We start from the raw sequence: 18,788 nt of genomic DNA, 5'->3' as shown, positions 1-18,788 counted from the left end.
TTCTATGACAGTGACCCATAACCCATGAACAGACACATACATGTATATATGACAGTGAACAACAAACCATGAACATTTTTATATATATGTATGCATATACACAAATGTCTTAACTCAAGGACACAAAAAGTCATGAACAAACTACAGGAAAAATGTTAGAACAAACAATCTATGACAGTGACCCACAACCCATGAACAGACACAAACACTTATATATGACAGTGATCAACAAAGCATGAACATTTTCATATATATGTATGCATGTACACAACTGTCTTAACCCAAAGACACAAAAAGGTCATGAACAAACTACAGGCAAAATATTAGAACAAACAACCTATGACAATGACCTACAATCCATGATAGAACAAACAATCTATGACAGTGACCCACAATCCATGAACAGACACATACATGTATATATATGACAGTGATCCACAAACTATGAACATTTTTATATATATGTATGCCTATACACAAATGTCTTAACTCAAAGACACAAAAAGTCATGAACAAACTACAGGAAAAATGTAAGAACAAACAATATATGACAGTGACCCACAACCCATGAACAGACACAAACACTTATTTACATGACAGTGATCAACAAACCATGAACATTTTCATATATATGTATGCATATACACAAATGTCTATACACAAAGACATAAAAAAGTCATGAACAAACTACAGGAAAAATGCAAGAACAAACAATCTATGACAGTGACCCACAATCCACCATGAACAGACACATGCATGTAAATATGACAGTAATCCACAAACCACATATACATGTATGCATATACACAAATGATACAAAAATACATAAACAAACTACAGAAAAAAAATTGTAAAATGTTAGAACAATAAATAACCGTGACCCACAATCCAAGAGGTTGAACCGATATGACAATGACCCACAAACTATACACAAACTATGGGACAACCAATATACCAATATATAGAAATATTTACCTCCTAGAGAATATTGATATACAATTCAAGCTTTGATACTATAATTAACAAGCATTTTGACAATCTAAAAATAAATTATTAAATTTTAGAACTAAGATTTGATTTTATTAACTTTGTTAGTGTAAAAATCCTTCAAAAAATCACACAAAATACGAAATCTGATGTACAGGTTCTAGACAGACATTACTTGAAAAATTGATGTCACTTTATAATTCTTTTTTTCCTATAGAATAGATATATATTTTATCACCTCTGGCTTGTGAACATGACTGTTTAGTCTTTATTTATCATTTATTGCATAAATATTTACATTTCCAATGTCTTTGTCCGAGATAAAATTACAAATTGTAAAAATACTTTATTTCTACATAAATCTACTAGTTCATCGATAGGCGCGGTTAAAAAAAAAATCACGTGCGGGGCGGGACAAATAGAGACAGAAGCGGGGCTATTAGCATGGGAATTTGCAGAATCAGGAGCATGTAAATATAAGGAATAACTATCAGGTTTTTTGGATTCATGACGATGATCAATCGATTGGCTTGCGTGATAATTTTATGCATAAACGCCTTCGGCGTTTATGCAAATTATCACGCAAGCCACTCGATTGATCACATCATGAATCCAAAAAATAAGACAGTTAGCTTTAAATGAGTTTTAATAAAACATAATTTCACCACGCAAATTTAATTTCTTGTTCGTCGCACATCTGGTGAAAAAAGTAAGAGCGGGCAAGAGATTAAATAATAATATTATTACTTTTTTGTACGCAAAATTTTTAGGCATAACATGAAAAAAATTGAGTGACAATTATATTTTTTCTACTTTTTTCTGATTTGTAGAGTAAACAGATTTAAATTATCAAAAATAGAGCGGAAATAAAACAGAAACTGGCGCAGAATTTCCCAGGTGCAGGAGATTTAAATTAATATTATTTGTATAGCTTTGTTCAAATAAGAGCGTGCGGGTCCGACAAGCAAAACATTAAATTGGAATGGCCTTTGTATTTGATTTTATTTATGAAAATTGATAATGGCACATGTCACATATGCACATCAAAACTTATCACATTATCACTTTTGGAATTGCAAAGCAGTGTATCAACAGACTTTTCATATTTGAAACTAATTATTTTTTTTTCTGCATAATAAAGCATAATTCAAAATGTACCGGTAGTATTTTCAGATTAAGATGGACTTAACTGTAGAAAAAGACAGTTTTATATTCAGTCCACATATCAGCTTCAGAGCAAATAATTAACCACACACACATGAACACCATTAGGGTCTTGGCTTATCTGCGGAAAAAGTTTATATTCTGCAAAATGGTCTTCACTGGTTTGTGGAACATGTGCAAGTTTTCCATCAGGGTCTGCCTCAATAATCCACTCTAAGGAACATGCAAAGAAGAACTGACAATGTAATATAAGTTATGCTACAAGTCTTGTATTGAAATTTCCTCCTATATTTCAGAAGAGTTACACATACCTGTACTAAATTGCCTAAGCTGTTGAACATAAGAATTTACAAGGTCCTGACTAGTCTGTACAATCTGTGGAACATGTAGAAATGCTGCAACAGGGTTTGCCTCCAAAATGCTTCCTATAATATATGTGCAAAACAAAATTAATTGTGATTATATTTATGCCTACAACTACATTCAGATACCTTTAATGTATGCTATTTCGATGCATTTTGAATAGAAATTTAACATGCTATTAAATAAATGTTCTTAACATAAAATAAATTAATAAAAAATATCAAATAAACTAATTGTTTTTTTATATAACACTAAACAGCAAGGGCAATGGTCACCCAGGTGTAAATTGTACAATCAACTGAGAAGTCCTATTAGGTAGACCCTAATTGTAAGGACCATTATGACAATTTATCAAAGGATCTTGGATCAGGCTAAACAAGAAATATACTAAACTTCAAAGTTCGCAGAAATGTTCTTTCTATAAATATCTACTTGATGGGTTTTACCTACCGTATTATTTAAGAAATTCAATTCTGACTAAGTTTCAAAAATGTATATCAAAGTTAAGATTATCTTCACACCTTTTAGCTATTGAAACTGGATATAATAAAGCAAACAGATCCCACTGGAAATGTTTTTTTGTGTCATACTTGTGTCGAGGATGAATATCACATTCTACTAGTATGTCCTGTTTATCGAGATTATCAATGCAAATTATTTCTTTTTAAAAAAAACATCCATACGTATAAATTACTGCAATTGTTCAATACTAAGAACTTTAAGGATATGTGTAACCTAGGTAAATATATTTATTATAGCATGAGGCAAAGAGGTGATCCTGTACATATAATCAAATATCAGCTGTCTCATTTAAAGTCATCATTTTGTAAGTTCTATGGTCGATACAATGACCTTGTCAGCAAATACAATTTATCATTGAGTCAAATGCTGACTGACGTTTTTCATACTAATTGTTAGACCATTATTTACACACTGAATTGTCGACGGATTTTTCCGTTATTTCCCAATCATGACAAGGAGCACACGGCGGGTGTGACCGGTCGGCAGGGGATGCTCACTCCTCCATGGCACCTGATCCCACCTCTGATGTTTGGAGGTCCGTGTTTGCTCTGCTCCTATTTTGTATTGTATAATGGACTTTTGAGCTTGAATACTGTTCGTTATCTCCATATATTTCATATCAAGGTGATCTTGTAATCCAATAATAATAATCACTCTAACCTTGTCTTAGAGGTATTATTTTCAATAATTTACTTTATTTAGGCCAAAAAAAAATAATAGTCTTGTTTTTTTTAAATTTTGGAAGAAAAAAATCTCGAATTTCCGGAATTTCATCGTTCTGTCACCATAATCGTTTTCTGTGTTAACACAAAACAAGCATTTCATGAAATTCTTGTTTTAAATGTGGACTTTCATAGAATACCACTTGAGTTTAGTCAAAAGACATGAAATTTGATTTTAAAAGACAATATTGACCTGTGACATGTTTAATTTTATCTTTTATTAGTTCATATCCAAAAAATGTTGTCGAAAAAAAAAATAAAATGAAAATATACAATAAAATAATTTTCCTACCTACCTACCCTATTTTTTTTTCAGGCTGGTAGCAGGAAACAAGACTATTTTTTTGGTCTTATCTAAAATATGGATCACAAAAAGATGTTGTTTTTTCCCCATCAATTTAATTAATTCATCATTTTCACCAATTGCTATTTTCCTATTCTTGGAATAAAAGTTCACAAATTAATATATTTCAATGTACGTGATGTAAACTTCAGAAACTTGCATCTGCTGAACATCAATTTTAGTGCCCTTGTAATCGTAGATTCGGGGGTATATAGTTTTTGCCCTGTGCATCCATCTGTCTGTTTGTCCGCAAAAAAAAATCATTAATCATCAAGTCGTAATGTTATGACAGCATGCTTTAATAGTGACTACTTATACAGTTTGATGGAACCACGGACCTATACTATACGTCCCTGACAGAATGGCATCCAAACATCATAAACTTTTTAGAACCTGACCTTGTTATTGAAACATTTGGTCAATTGCTTGCATATTACAACTAATTAAGTGTTTTGGCAGCATGAATAATGACTGTTTAATGGGTTAGGTACATACTATGTAATAATAAGTAAACATGACAAACAGCTGGCAAAGTCCTGTCTCAATAAGTGTCAAACTTGGTATTTTCTTTTGAATAAATTTTAATTCTAGGATCAGTCTTCTTGTGTTCCTCTGTGTACTGTACAACCATAAGTGTGGTTGTACTAATAAAAATATTTCCTTAAACCTAGCAAATTGTTTATAGTCACAGTAATACCTTACATCTTTGATTTAGTAAAGACATAAAACATACAGGGTGTTAGTTCCTTGTTTTACTATTGTTATTCACAAAATATTTTCATTATGGCAAGTGAAATATTCTGAAATGGTGGCCAAAATTTTTTTTAGGTCCTCATTTAGTGACCTGAAAGTAAGTGTGACTTGGAACACTGTTGGGTAAAACATTTTTCATCTCTTGACCTCTCAAGAACATTGAAAAAAAAATGCACTACAAAGAGGATGCAGCGTATCAAATTTGAAAATCCATTATTCTAAATATTTACCTGATGAGTGATGAACTCCAAGGAAGATTGTCCATTGGGCATGGGATCACCATAGTCATATCTGATCTCCTTCCCTCTATCAATATCCCTTCTTGCAAAGAAAAAGCCTGGAGTAGTTGTTAAACACTTTTAACTTCTCATAACATGCATAAGATGGGGTTGTCTATAGCTGCATCATTAACCTACTTTCCAAGCCTTTGGAAGCTGTCAGATGCATCAATGCTTGTAAAATGATAATGAAAACCATAAATAAAAAGTTTAAAGTTACATATAAACATAATAACATATATGATGAAATATTAGGACTGCAGGAACAATACAGGTTTTATGCAACAATCACAATATAGTAGTCACAATATATGAATCACAATGTATTTTTCCAAAAATAATTTTTGTTTCATACAATTTGCAAGAGTAATAAAAATCCCTGCCACTGTATGATATTGTTCAATTATCGTACACATTTTAGAGTGCAAGAAAATTATGTTATTCTTTACTCTAAAAAATTGTCATCCTAGTGAGACATGACACTCTGCGATTTGTTATAAAGATATAAAAATCCAAATAAAAAATATTACGCAGCAAGGTTAAGGATGCCCACAGGAAATAATACGCCTAAAAATATTCCGAGAAAATAAATATAGTGTTGATTTTTTTTTTACAGCATGAGTTTTGATTAATGGGAATTCTACTATTTGCATATGTAGGAGGGTTGTCCCAGAAATACGTGAACATTTTCAATATCTTTTGTTTCACTAATACTGTAAAGTTAAAAATAGGCATAGATCATGATCAACATTTTTGTGAATTTTTTCTGGAAATGTGCTTCTGATAAAATTAGTTTATTTAAGCATAAATTCGGCACAGTATTTAATTTTATTTTATTTACCAAGTAATGCATCTCAAATACGGCGTGTGTTGCTAAAAGATTGTGGAATTAATTCTTTCAATAGACAATTTCTCAATTCCGATAATAAACCTAACAGTTCACATTGTTTAACGATGGCCTTGGCTTAGGCTTATGACGTAAAGCTCAGGACTTTCAGTTTGTCTTCATTTCTTTTGGTCTACAAAATGTCTCTTCCAGCACTAATATCTCTTTCATCGTATGGGCAAGAGTCCTATCCCGTTTTAAAGACAGTGCTGCTTAATAATTTGTGCTCCAAATTATCACTAAACGTCACCATTTTTAACAATATCTAATTAAAAGTGTTCTGGCATATAACGTCATATATTTGTCATTAATGATATCAAATTAATGAATTTTCATACACAAGTATATCAGCTAGATCAAAGAGTATTTATGGAGGTAAAGTTTGTGACATTATATTTCCGTATAGCCTGGTAATAAAGAAAAATTCATTGACAATGCTACTTTTAAAAGTCAATAAACTGCAGTGTGCAGACCACCGATATTTAACACCCTTTAAATGCCGTTTTTACATATTAATGACATCACAAGCCTAAAATATTTTGTCATAATACTGAAAATATCATTTTCCAACAACTTGCAAAAAATTATTAGTTCTGGTCAAATAGTTTCTGAAATATACAAAAAGTTTGTGTTTTCTGGGACAACCCTCATATATATGAGGTCTTTGCCGAGTTCGGCCAAAGCAACTTTACTTACATCAGCTGTTTGTCAAGTGACATGTTTAAAATTACAAAAAATATGTATGGCTACAAAGATCATAAAGTACAACGATATACGGATATCTTTTCACTATGAAATTAATTTTGTTTTCTTTAAGACAAATTCCTTAACCTGAAAAGTGCTGGGAGCAACTTCCCCATGCCTGAGAATTATGTAAAATTTTTGATAAACTTCCTACATTGACATAATATGCATTGAAATAATGGTAAAATACGGAAAAAAGCAACAGCGCACAACCAGCTCCTGGCACTTTTCAAAGTAGTAGGGATGTTACTACCTTTGTATAATAAAGTGCCCCAGCATGATACACCCGTCAAATATTGTTCAATTATCACGAACAGTTTAGAGTGCAAGAAAATAAAGTCAACCTTGATACAAGGATTTCCAAGATTTTTCCATTTCTTACAATTTTTGTTTATACATTTCCTGTGGTGTAGGCATTATAACAAATATTACATTATAGATCCTCAACTGGTAGTGTTAGAGCTTGACAAATGCCCATCTGCACCCCCCCCCCCCCCCACACACACACACACAGTGACACACACACACATCTTTCATATTTGTGAGACATGATGCTCTGAAATTTACTAGTTGATATTTTCAAAAAATTAAATAAAAATATCATATTAAACAAAATCAATTTAGTCTTAACAACTTAATCTATACCAATTTAATTTTAAAATAAAAGACTGGCCATCAAATGACATATGCTATAAACTGACCAGCAGTTCTTCTGTCTAATTCCCAAAGGATACAGATAAGAACTGCTTGATCAGAGATGCTCTAACAGAAATGATTGAGAACAGCTAGCCTTCCTACACTGAACTCATTAATTAATCTTTAACTGGATGCATGTCCACTCATTACTCCCAAGGGATGAATGGATCTGTGCTATCTACTTTGTAGTGCAATTAAAATGAATATTTATGTCATTCTGAAATTAAATTTGAAAACAAAGATTTTTTTTTTTCAATTTGTTACAAAGATTTATAAAAAGAAAAAAAAATTGTAATCTTGATGCAACATTTTTAATAAGGTTTCTGCTTGACTCTTAGATTTGTAGGGACTATCTATTAGTTTATTATACAATATCAAATTAGTTTATTATACAATTATTGTATCAAATTAGTTTTAATTACTTTTCACCAAATTCATTTTAAAAGTTAGGCTAGCCCACAAAAAACTATTTAATCCAACATGGCTGATTCCTCTGCCCAATTCCCAAGAGATATAGATAACACCTGCTTGATCAGAGATGCTCTACCAGTTAGCTCCTCACACTAAACTAATTTCTGGCTAATTTGACATGCAATTTTCTGTTATCAAAATTCTCCTTGACCAGTGCTTGATAATTACACCCATGGGAGAGGTGGAATTTCTCTTGTAACATTATATTTGTTATAGATTGCTGTAAAGTATATAATGAAAAAAATAAGTATTTCTTGATTTTAACATCTTTTTAATAAGGATACTGCAACACTTCTACATTTTTTGGGATTGTGTAATTTAATAGTAAAAAGACAGTTTTTTTTTTTAAAAATTTCACTTAAATTAAAGGTCACAGTGACCTTGAAATAGGTCGCGACACACCTTCTACCTAAGATGCATAAACTGGCCAAGTTTGATGATTATAAGTCTAATAGTTTTCTAGTTATGAGCCGGACAGGATTTTTCCATATTTGGCCATAGCATCTTAATTAAAGGTCAGAACGACCTACTTTTAGTGCGTGACACACCTTCTACCAAAGAAGTATCAGCTGACAAAGTTTGATAATCCTAGGCCTAATAGTATTAAAGTTATGAGCCGGACACGAGAAAGGCTAACAGACAGACAGACAGACGGACATGAACGCCATAACATAATACGTTCCGTCTAAAGACGGGCGTATAAAAATTCATAAATTATAGTGAAGCAGATATCGTTGAACTTTTGAGATTTTCGAGGGGCTGTGCCTGTTATTCTAGATAGTTAATGTATAAATGTACCTTACTGTGGCTTTATATGAGGTCTACACATTTTCAATTTAAGGCCTAAAAAAAAAATAAGTTTGTTTCCTGTAACCCGACCGACCCATTCAAATTATCCCCCGGCGGATTTTTTTTTCCTGCCAAATCTGCATTTGCTCTTTGGTTCGATCGATCAGCTGATTCCATTTATTCGAAAAATATTAATTGTAGCTTTATTTGAGATATAAAATATGTCATCCTAGTCAACATTTACCTTGAATATAAAGAGTAATCATTATTGTAACAACAATTTCCACCCACAACTTTTAGAATTTCGTTCTCTGCCGCTAAGCAGCCATTTTGGGTGTCCACTTTAAATATAACACCTGGTTAATTCAGTCTGGGGATGTTTGACCCTTTTATCCATAAGCAAAAAAAAAAAAAAAAAAAAAAAATCCCGACCTACCGACCCTTGATTTTTTGGGAATGTTACAGGAAGCAAACAATTTTTTTTAGGCCTAATTAGACTATAAAATATTGATTAATACATTCAAAAATATGACTTAGTTTTGGTCAGATCACACTTATTTTAATTTGATATTTACAAGCTACAATAATAGCTTGATCTACGCCTCAAGTACAGAGAAACTGTCTGTCAAACTAGGGTGTGATGTCATCTTAGTCAGTGCAGGAAGGTCAAGATGGCTTAAATTCTACATTCAAATAGTGTTATTATGACATGATAAGTTACACATCAATTTATGTTTACAATATTTATCATGTTATGAGAAAAGACTGTATTTGAGTGTGTATGAAAAAGAAAACATTAGTATTTAGGATTTATTTGTTCAGTTTCATTGTGACGTCATAATCGATTTCCAGAAGCTCTGCATATAGGCTGATGTAAGTATGGGAGTCCTAAACCTAGCTGCGTATACAATATATATATATATTTTTATATAATTAGTTTTGATTACTTGTTAAATATACAATATCAAATTAGTTTTAATTATGTTATATACTAAAAGATTAGTTTTATTTACTTTACAACAAATTTATCTTGAAAGTTAGACTAGACAAGAAAGTCGACTTTTGCACTCGGCGAGCAGAGTTTTGACACTGTTTACGGAAATAAAAGAAAATTAATAAATAAGACAAACATGTCATAGATAGTTGTGTAGATAAATTATCGTAGAGGACAATGGTAATAAACAGTTTGCCAGTGCATTTCCTCTGAAAGTGTAAATAAGTTCAATTTTGGGGAAGGGGGGGGGGGGGGTACTCAATGTAATATGGATTTGGATACCTTGTGTTATCATCATACTATGGGTTGAAAAATTTATTACCAAAACAAGTGCCTGTAATACCAGCTGTTAAAAATCAGTATGGGCCACTACCATTTTAGAACTAGTAGCCTCTTCAGCGACCAGTTTTAAAGGCTGATATTTTTAACCGAACAGTTTTCTCTGGTGAGGGGAGGGACTAAGATTTTCCCAGAGGCTGATCGTGTATGGTGTTAATACCTATACACACACAGTATACACAGGAAGTCCTTGTTACCTGTGGGAACTTTTATACATATATTTCTAAAAGATGATAAATTTTTTAATTGTAAGCTAGCTTATTGTGAGAAAATATAGCATTATAACTGACAAACTGTCAACTTTAATGCATTTAATTATAAAACAAACAGCATATAGACCTCTTTAAATACAGCGATCTTTACAGCAATGTGTTGACGTGATCCTTGTCATGTTAAATATGGGAAATTCCGAAAATATCAATGTACCTGTATTTAATTTCAATTATTTATAAGTGTAAAAAAAGTTGTTATACAGTGCCTGGGAAGGTAAAACAACAGATGCGGGGAAATGGCCCTGTTATTTATAGCCACTAACCAGGGTCATTTTGAAATTTAAGGGGTCTAGAGGAAATATATTCAGGTCATTCTAAAATATGTCATAGTTTTGTGCTAATAATAATGCATATACATGTATCTTTGACACCTAAATTTAAGTTGCTAAAGAATGCCATAGGAATTGACAAATCATTCGACATTGACTAGCAAAAGTGATTTTTCTGTTTCTAAGAAATTCATAAATCATTCGTCATCTACCACAGCAAGTATTTAGGAAAATTACATTTAAACCAAACACACACTTTTTTTAAATTGTCGATTTAGAGATCAAGGGACAGGCAAAGATAAAAAACTTCGATGATGTGGTTTTTCATTGTAAGGTAAAATTTTTTTTCGTAAATCTGTGGTAAGCCATCCAAAATGACTCAACATTTCTTTGCCAATGGATGTAAAATATGTTGAATGTCGGTTCCAATTTTTTAATATGATACATTACAGATTCCATCTACCTTCGACGATGAATACTGTACCGATAGAGCAGACTGATATGAACTTCACAAAGTAGAAAACAATGTGTGTTGTGCTGCATGGCATCAGTGCATCAATGCATTGGGCCATTTTTCGGCAGTATGCACATATAGCACATGATATGGCCCCTTCCCAGGTCCTGGTCATAAAAATTTTTATGATCATGATCAAAATGTTTAGAAAACCCTGTTTGTATGAAAAGTTGTGCAACACTTCTCTTAGCAATTGAGCAAATGGCAAAAGATGCAATGTGGAAAAGCCACAAATATCTAGAAATAACCGTAGTGGGAATTGAATCATGCCAATCTCAAACAAATGCAAAAAAATGTTTTATAACTGAGGTTTTTCCTAATGCTTCTGTAGTAGGCCCTATATTATGTTCTCCCTCCTTTCTTTCATCAGAGGTAAGGCATAATAAAAAAAAAATGTTTGTTTACAGTTACCCGACTGACCCTATATCTAATAGGCAACCCAAATTTTTTTTCGTCGTAAAAATCCAGAAGTCACTCATTCGTCGGTTTAACTTTTACATGCATCTTAATCAGTCAAGCGTTTGAAATCGAAATTACTAGAAATAGTTAGTGCAACATGGAATTAAAGAAGAAATACAAGACAGTTTTTTTCATTGTGTGGTAGCTGTAAGGCAGTTGGCAAGAAAGATATTGCCATATGGCAAGCCCAAACAAAAGTAAAGCACCACACAATGGTAAAACTGTCTTGTTTTTCAACCAATTCATTTGAATTTGTGTATAAAAAAATTCAATAAAATAAAAAAAATCCTACCTATCGGCCCTATTTTATTTCGGCATGTAACAGTAAACAAACATATTTTTTTGTTTGGCCTAAACATGTATGGAAACTATAAACATAAAACTAACACCCCAAGTATGCCATCTGCATTCAGAATCGGTGCATGTGCTTTTTTGAGGTTGACAAGCTGGTAATTATGCTTCACAGCTGCTTCAGGCTGAAGCATCCGTCATTTGTAAGGTAGGTCGCGGGTTTGCTTTTGTCATCAATTTCGGTACACAATTTAGACAATTCGAGTGGTTGTTTTGTGCACATTTGATTATGACGCGAGTTACATCACAAAGGCGATGTTGCATCACTTCCTGCTTATTTCTCTGAAAATTACTTTAATTAGCAATAGAATCTAGTCCATACGAGGCGTATGTACAGTGTGCGAAAGTATTAACGCCTGTCCGATGGTCCGAATCTATCTCAAATTGAATTGGTCTACCCCGATCCGAATTGAAACAGACCGAATTCTCTATCCCAATTTTGGCCATGGGTAAAATGAGATTGAACAAGAATGACCATTTCGTATTTTTAACACATAATTATAAACAAAATAATTGTGAAAAAATAATTTAATACTTTTATATTTTACATGGTAAAAGAACTGTTGTTAAATCTCTTTACTTATTAATTTATAACATTGTGCATCTTTCGATGAATTAGTGGTGTACAATTTTTACCCAATGCTTGCTGTTTATGTATATCAGGCATGCTACAAATCCTGACTGCAGGAAGCACTGCATTAAAACACAAATTGAATCAACAAAAAGACAACCAAAAAAATTGAAAATAAAATAATGAATCCGAAAAAGGGAAAGCTATAAAGATGAAATTAGAGTTTGTGTCTTTCACAAATATTAGCTGGTCTGCAGAGTGAAGTTTATATACGACGAGTCTGAATAATTGCACAGTTTTTTGGGGTGTGAAATGCATGAACACTGCATGATTATATTTAATTTTCACTAGATAATCATGAAAATATATAGCAGATACTTCAATAAGAATATAAATGAATAAATTTTAAAAAATTTAACAATAACAAGAGCACATTTTTTCCTAATTTACTTTCTTTGGACATTCCTATTTGTCTACGGTCTATCCCAATTACAAATGAGATAGTCAAATGGGCTATTTCATTCTCCAGATTAGTTTCGCACACTGTATGTATGAACCTAGAGGATTATAAGTTAATTCTGCTCTGATTATATGTGTAATGTATAAGAACAAACTTATAAAACATAATAAATGTGATGCAAAATGCATGGAATTCATTTTATATTGAAAATGATACTAAACTACTAAAGGTCAATCAAATTGATTCAGTGTTAAAAATATGGCATGCAAAATGAAAGTAACGGTTTCAGTAAATTGCTACATTGAAAAATTGAAAGGCTGTATGTATGCACATAAATTTGCAATGAAGAGAAGGTGTGTAATGCACCATGTTTGCTCATCACAGCCAAAAAAAAACAACACATTTGTTATTTTAAGGATAACATCAACCCTAAACACTAAAAATGGATGAAATTTAATTAAATGCATTTTCCTCTTTTTTAAAAAAATATTTTGTATTTAAATCTAATAAAGTTGTTCTCTATTTATAAGCAGGCTAGCAAGGAATTGATTTATCAGTGAAATGCATGTTAAACATGTTATAATAAGGAGGAGAAGGACCTTGAGCTGAAAAAATACTTGTCATTCAATTTTTTTCATATTTTGTATATTTCTAATTAAGTATGTCCCACATATCTTAAAGCAGGTAGGCCACAACAATTTGTAAAATAGTTCTTCGGATTTTCAAAAATAAAAAGTGAGGCGAGAGGGCGAAATAATTTTACAAATATTATTTTTCATTTTGGGGTTAAAAATTACGAGGCGAGCGAATACAAGAAATATAATTTTTTTTTCAATGAACAAAGCATGATTTCAAAGAGCGAGCGCATAAAAAATAAAGACTTAAAATTATTAGATATAATTTGTATTCCGCGTGAACTTATGATTTTTAACTTTTTTTGATATTGTTTTCAATAAATAAGTTTCAGATTTCAAAGACTCCATTTTCATAACAAGTAATGTTTTGCAACATTAAATAAGGTCTTTTTGAAGAATTTCCTCTCCAATTTGATGTTCATTATATCAAATCATTTAACAGGGATTTATCAGCCTATTTTGGGAAATGCCATGTTTGGGGGATTGGGGAAAAATTATCGGCTACAGGGTTTGACATTAACTTTTATGAGTACTAGACGAGTTGGGCTACTTCCAATAATTTTTACTAGCCCTGACCATAAAATCACTGGCCCTGACCAAACTTGAAAGTTGACTTTTTATAAACTGCTAATTATAATGGAAAAAAGTTTCGAAACCATACTTCAATAAAGATACTGTCTCTCGCACCTGTTAAGATATATTTTGACAGCGTCGTCCATAGGTCGCTAGCCATTAAGTCGGGTTAAGCGTGACATACAAATATTATAAGCCTTAATTAAGGAACAATCAATGAACTTAGTAAAAAAAATAACCTAAATATAAATACATTGTGAATTAAAGAATATATTATTCAATAGTTTCATACTAATTTTAAATAATGAACGAAGATAGTTCCCATCGCAACTTGTCTATGGGCCGACTTCAATTGTTACAGATCGGCGTACGCTGAATTGCGCCGGTCATATGACCTGCGTAAAACGGCTAAGTGGCAAATGAAGTAAACCGGCGAAAACAAAATATAATTATACTAAATGATAATCAATTAATAATGATCTATCACAATTTACATTTTGTCTTAGTTAGCGAAAAAAAGATTGAATTATTCAAAATTCAATGTAAAAAAAAAATCATGGACCTCATGAAAAATTTTAATTTCGAATATAACAACAGATTTAAAATATATGAATGGAGATTTGCTCAAGAAATGCAAACAAAGAACATGCCGAGTTGGTAAAAAGTATCAATATTTTAACAGTTGTTTTATCTTTCCGCCATATTTCTAAGACCGGCGAATCCGTCGCCGGTCATTTCAAAACGGCGAGATCGTCGTACGCCGGCGAACCTTCCCCTGTCAAATGAAGTAACAAGCCGGGTTATCAAAGGTCAAGCAGAGCATTCGGCGTACGCCGGTTTGACAAATGAAGTCCCACCTATTACAGCCGGGTTAAAAATAGCGATTGTGTCACGCGAGGAAGTTTTCTTTTAAAGAGCGATGGATGATGTTTACTATCAGACAAATAAGAATTTTAAAAAATGTAAAAATAAAAAAACTTTTTAGAATATTTATTTTAAAGACTGAAATGAGGGTTATCATTTATTTCATACACACGACCATGCAGTCGGTCTAGTTCACGAACATTTTACACGACCGGACCACTCATTTACTAGACTGGGTCGGTCGGATGTGCCTTAGTGTCAAACCCTGCGCCGGCTATTTGATGAAATTGGGAAAAATTAAAAATGTTGCTTAAATCATGCACATGTAAGGTGTAATTAATTTAAGATTTCAGCACGAACTCTAATTTGGGCAATCAAACAGACAATTAAATATGATCCAACTTCATCATACAAGATCAATTATGAATAATAGACTAATAAAAGTAAAATATACTTCAATGAGTATAAAGTATTTATACAACTTAGGGTAGTACATGTGTGCAAGAGATTCCAATTTAGGTCAGTATAGAATCTGTTTCTGGAGATTATAAACCTCCTGCAAAAAATTGTACTAAGTACACATTTTCTCAAAGTCCTCTTTTAATATGTATAAGTTTGGGTTCAATGATGCACTTGTTAATTATGACAGTTATCTGCAATTTTTTCGGCGTGAAATTTTAATTATTGAACTGATTAGCTTGTGTATGACAATTTGCTTGGATAATGAAATAACCCTATTCAATCGTTTAACTTGGTAAATTGGCTTAATATTTATTCACTTTTCAGTGCAAAATTTATGGTAAAAATCACAAATGGCTCGTTCTATAAAAATACGTCTCAAAATTCATACCAACTTTCTCGACATGGCTCTCAAAATCTCTCTTCAGCAGACAAGAACGAGACTGGTAAACTCACACACAGTATAAAATACGTAACCGTATTAAAGAAACAAATCCAAAGGAAACAATTACATATATTTAATATTTTTGTTTATTTTCAATTTACAATCTATCCAGGGAAAAATAGTTTACGGTTATTAGTCAAGCATTTAGTCTACTTCCTTTTCCAAAATGGCGACCATCGAAGAAGGAATGTAAACATGTGCTGAAGAAAGATGGCAATAACTATCAAAGAATATACTCTATACGTCAATTTATTTGATAAAAAATTTCATATTAAATTCATAAGTAAGTGAAATAAATTATTTTTAGTAAAGTCATTAAGTAAACATGTCAAAAGAAAACAAAAGTGCAAGCTTGAAATTTGCTAGCTACGATGTATTATCAATACATGTAGCTCTATACATCTATCTTTGGACTCGGTATGGAGCAATCGGCTATTCTAATTTTCGGCTATTCGGATAAAACTATGCTGACAACTTGACTATTCGATAAAACGGGAACCACTGTAATACCACCCCTGTGTTCACCGAGTATGATCTTGCTGTACTAACAGATCATGTATGACGTCACCGACTTGTTGGACACGCAGTTTAGGGAAACAGAGGAGTGGATCAATCTTTTTCATAATTTGTTAATGTTTACAAGAACGTAAAAACTTTTTAATTTTTTTATATAAGATGGTAATTAAAGTTAAAAAATTGTCAAAAAATTATACAAGAATTAATGCTTTACACATATTGCACTTATATAAACGGAGACTATGATGTAGTTAAACAGTCATGTGACCATGTGTCCTTCATCCCCTTAAAATGAATTCATACAAACACCCAGCATATCGGACCTTTATGGCACTCTAAACAGATATTAATATACTGTACATGTATTACGAAATACAAGTATCAAGACTTCAAGTACAATTTTTTCTATAACAAAATTAAGCTATCTGTGTTTAAGCTGAATGCAAGTATTTTACATTTTTTAATGATGAAAAATTAATAAAGAAAAAAAAACAAGAAAGAACAAATGTTTGAGAGTTCTGACTATATACTGAATTGCGATTGACTTAAAAAGAACATTCAATGGTGGACTTTTTTTTTTCCTTTACCGTGTTATACTTGAATTCTTAATAAAGAACTTGAACATCCTAACATTACTTGTATTATATTATCTATCGCAGTGTTACTGCTAGTGGTGTTCCAATCATCGATTATAATCGAAAATCAGTCGATTGTTGGCATAATCCAAGCGCTCGATTACAAAATTTCTATTCCGATTAATCGGGTTATTTATTTTATTTTACAAGCGTAATAGTTTTCAAGCCAAATATTCCAGCCGCGACTTTTCTATTAACTTATTTGTGTATCGTAATGGCGTAGATGAACAGACATTGTATTCATACCCAGGTAACAACGCTAATTCCCGGGTATGGACATACTTTGGATTCTACAAAATGAATGAAGAACCAGCTGGACTAGATCGAACGTTCTATCGTTAAAATATTGTCCTAAGGACTAGGGCTTGTCCCGAAACACAGTTAGATTATTCTAACTACAGCTGGACCACCACAGAAAGTAGTTATTCATCCATTCTTACCATTTGATAAACTAAATTGACAGACTTTGTAAATGTCCGATTATAATTGATAATTAGTTAGTTACAGTAGCCCGATCATCGATTATGAAATTCTTACCGATTCCCATCACTAGTTACTGCACGAAGAATGTTTATATCAATATACCGTTCATTCTGACTTTGTGGGCAGAATTATGAATTTCATAATACTAGAGAAGATATGCTACTTATCTTCACGTAGGCAAATTTAATAAAAATTTCAGATAATATGCCGCAAATTCTATGGAACATTATATCAAATTTTTCTGAACATGTTTTCCCGTAAAAATTTTTATGCAGTAAACCCGCGACCAACCTTAAACAGTGCTTACGATCAAACAAGTTCGAAAGTTCCTCGTTCTCTCGTCTAATTATCATAAATATGTGTTATATTCAATTGCTCTACTAATAATAACAAGATACTTACTGTCTTACAGCTCTTTACCCCTGCTAAACGCCGCCATTGTCCTCCCACAATGCATTGCGTGTATCGCTACACCGTATTGTGGGATATTCCAATTGACATTTATAGATACACAAAATGTTGAAAGCGAGGGACTTAGACCGACTGTTCTAAAAATAGATTTTGCGTTGTGGGACATTTTTCTATATATCCTTATGGGTCAAAAAAATTATTTTTTTTGTTTTTTATGGTAGGAATAGCATTTCCAACATTTCTGTGAAGTTTAGACTACATGGTTTATGGGTCAAAATATAGATGACCCATAAACCACCTAAGGATCCCACAACGTGAGTCTGAGATACGCCAAATATCCCATAACACGCCTCTTGTATAACTATATATATATATATATATATATATATATATATATATATATATATATATATATATATGATATTACGAATTATTGTTTTCATAGAACGAATTAAATTTTTTATGATAAATAAAAGAATTTCAAAGAATTTAATTCGTTATATAAAGTTTTAAAGATTTAAACGGGTTATTGTAATATCTATAACGTGAAACTTTAAGTTTCATATATACTATATAATATAATATAAGAGAGAAGAAATTGCACGTATATATTTGGTAAACATACTGCTTAAGGGGGTTGGATCCTGCCATCAAAAGTTATGATAATTTTTTATCAAGTATATTTTTGGAATTTATTCACATAGCTTAATTAAAAATCAAAACAAACAATGGGGGTCAACGCGCTTCTTTTGGCGCTACAGATCATTTAGTTTGACCTTTTTTGCACTGTAAAAACGTCTAACACCTAAATCAATTTTTA

The 18,788-nt window shown here is 32.0% G+C and overlaps 1 protein-coding gene and 1 long non-coding RNA gene across 2 annotated transcripts in view; one reads left to right on the top strand and one right to left on the bottom strand.

The window, feature by feature from the left end:
* The window catches only part of LOC133199057 (transient receptor potential cation channel subfamily M member 2-like), a 76,493-nt gene that overhangs the window by 39,149 nt on the left and 18,556 nt on the right, over positions 1 to 18,788 (top strand). The window lies entirely within an intron of this gene.
* Positions 1,624 to 18,016, bottom strand: LOC133199058 (uncharacterized). The gene is made up of 4 exons (XR_009722738.1): positions 17,960 to 18,016; positions 5,085 to 5,306; positions 2,463 to 2,576; positions 1,624 to 2,364 (listed from the first exon to the last, which is right to left on the bottom strand). It is a non-coding gene; the product is annotated as an uncharacterized LOC133199058 (long non-coding RNA).

The sequence above is a fragment of the Saccostrea echinata genome, unplaced genomic scaffold (genome assembly GCF_033153115.1).
Source record: "Saccostrea echinata isolate AGI-Se365-2 ecotype Australia unplaced genomic scaffold, CSIRO_AGI_Sech_v1 ptg000033l, whole genome shotgun sequence".
Taxonomy (NCBI): Eukaryota; Metazoa; Mollusca; class Bivalvia; order Ostreida; family Ostreidae; genus Saccostrea; species Saccostrea echinata.
Note: the sequence above shows the minus strand (reverse complement) of the source record. Positions and strands in the feature narration are given on the sequence as shown.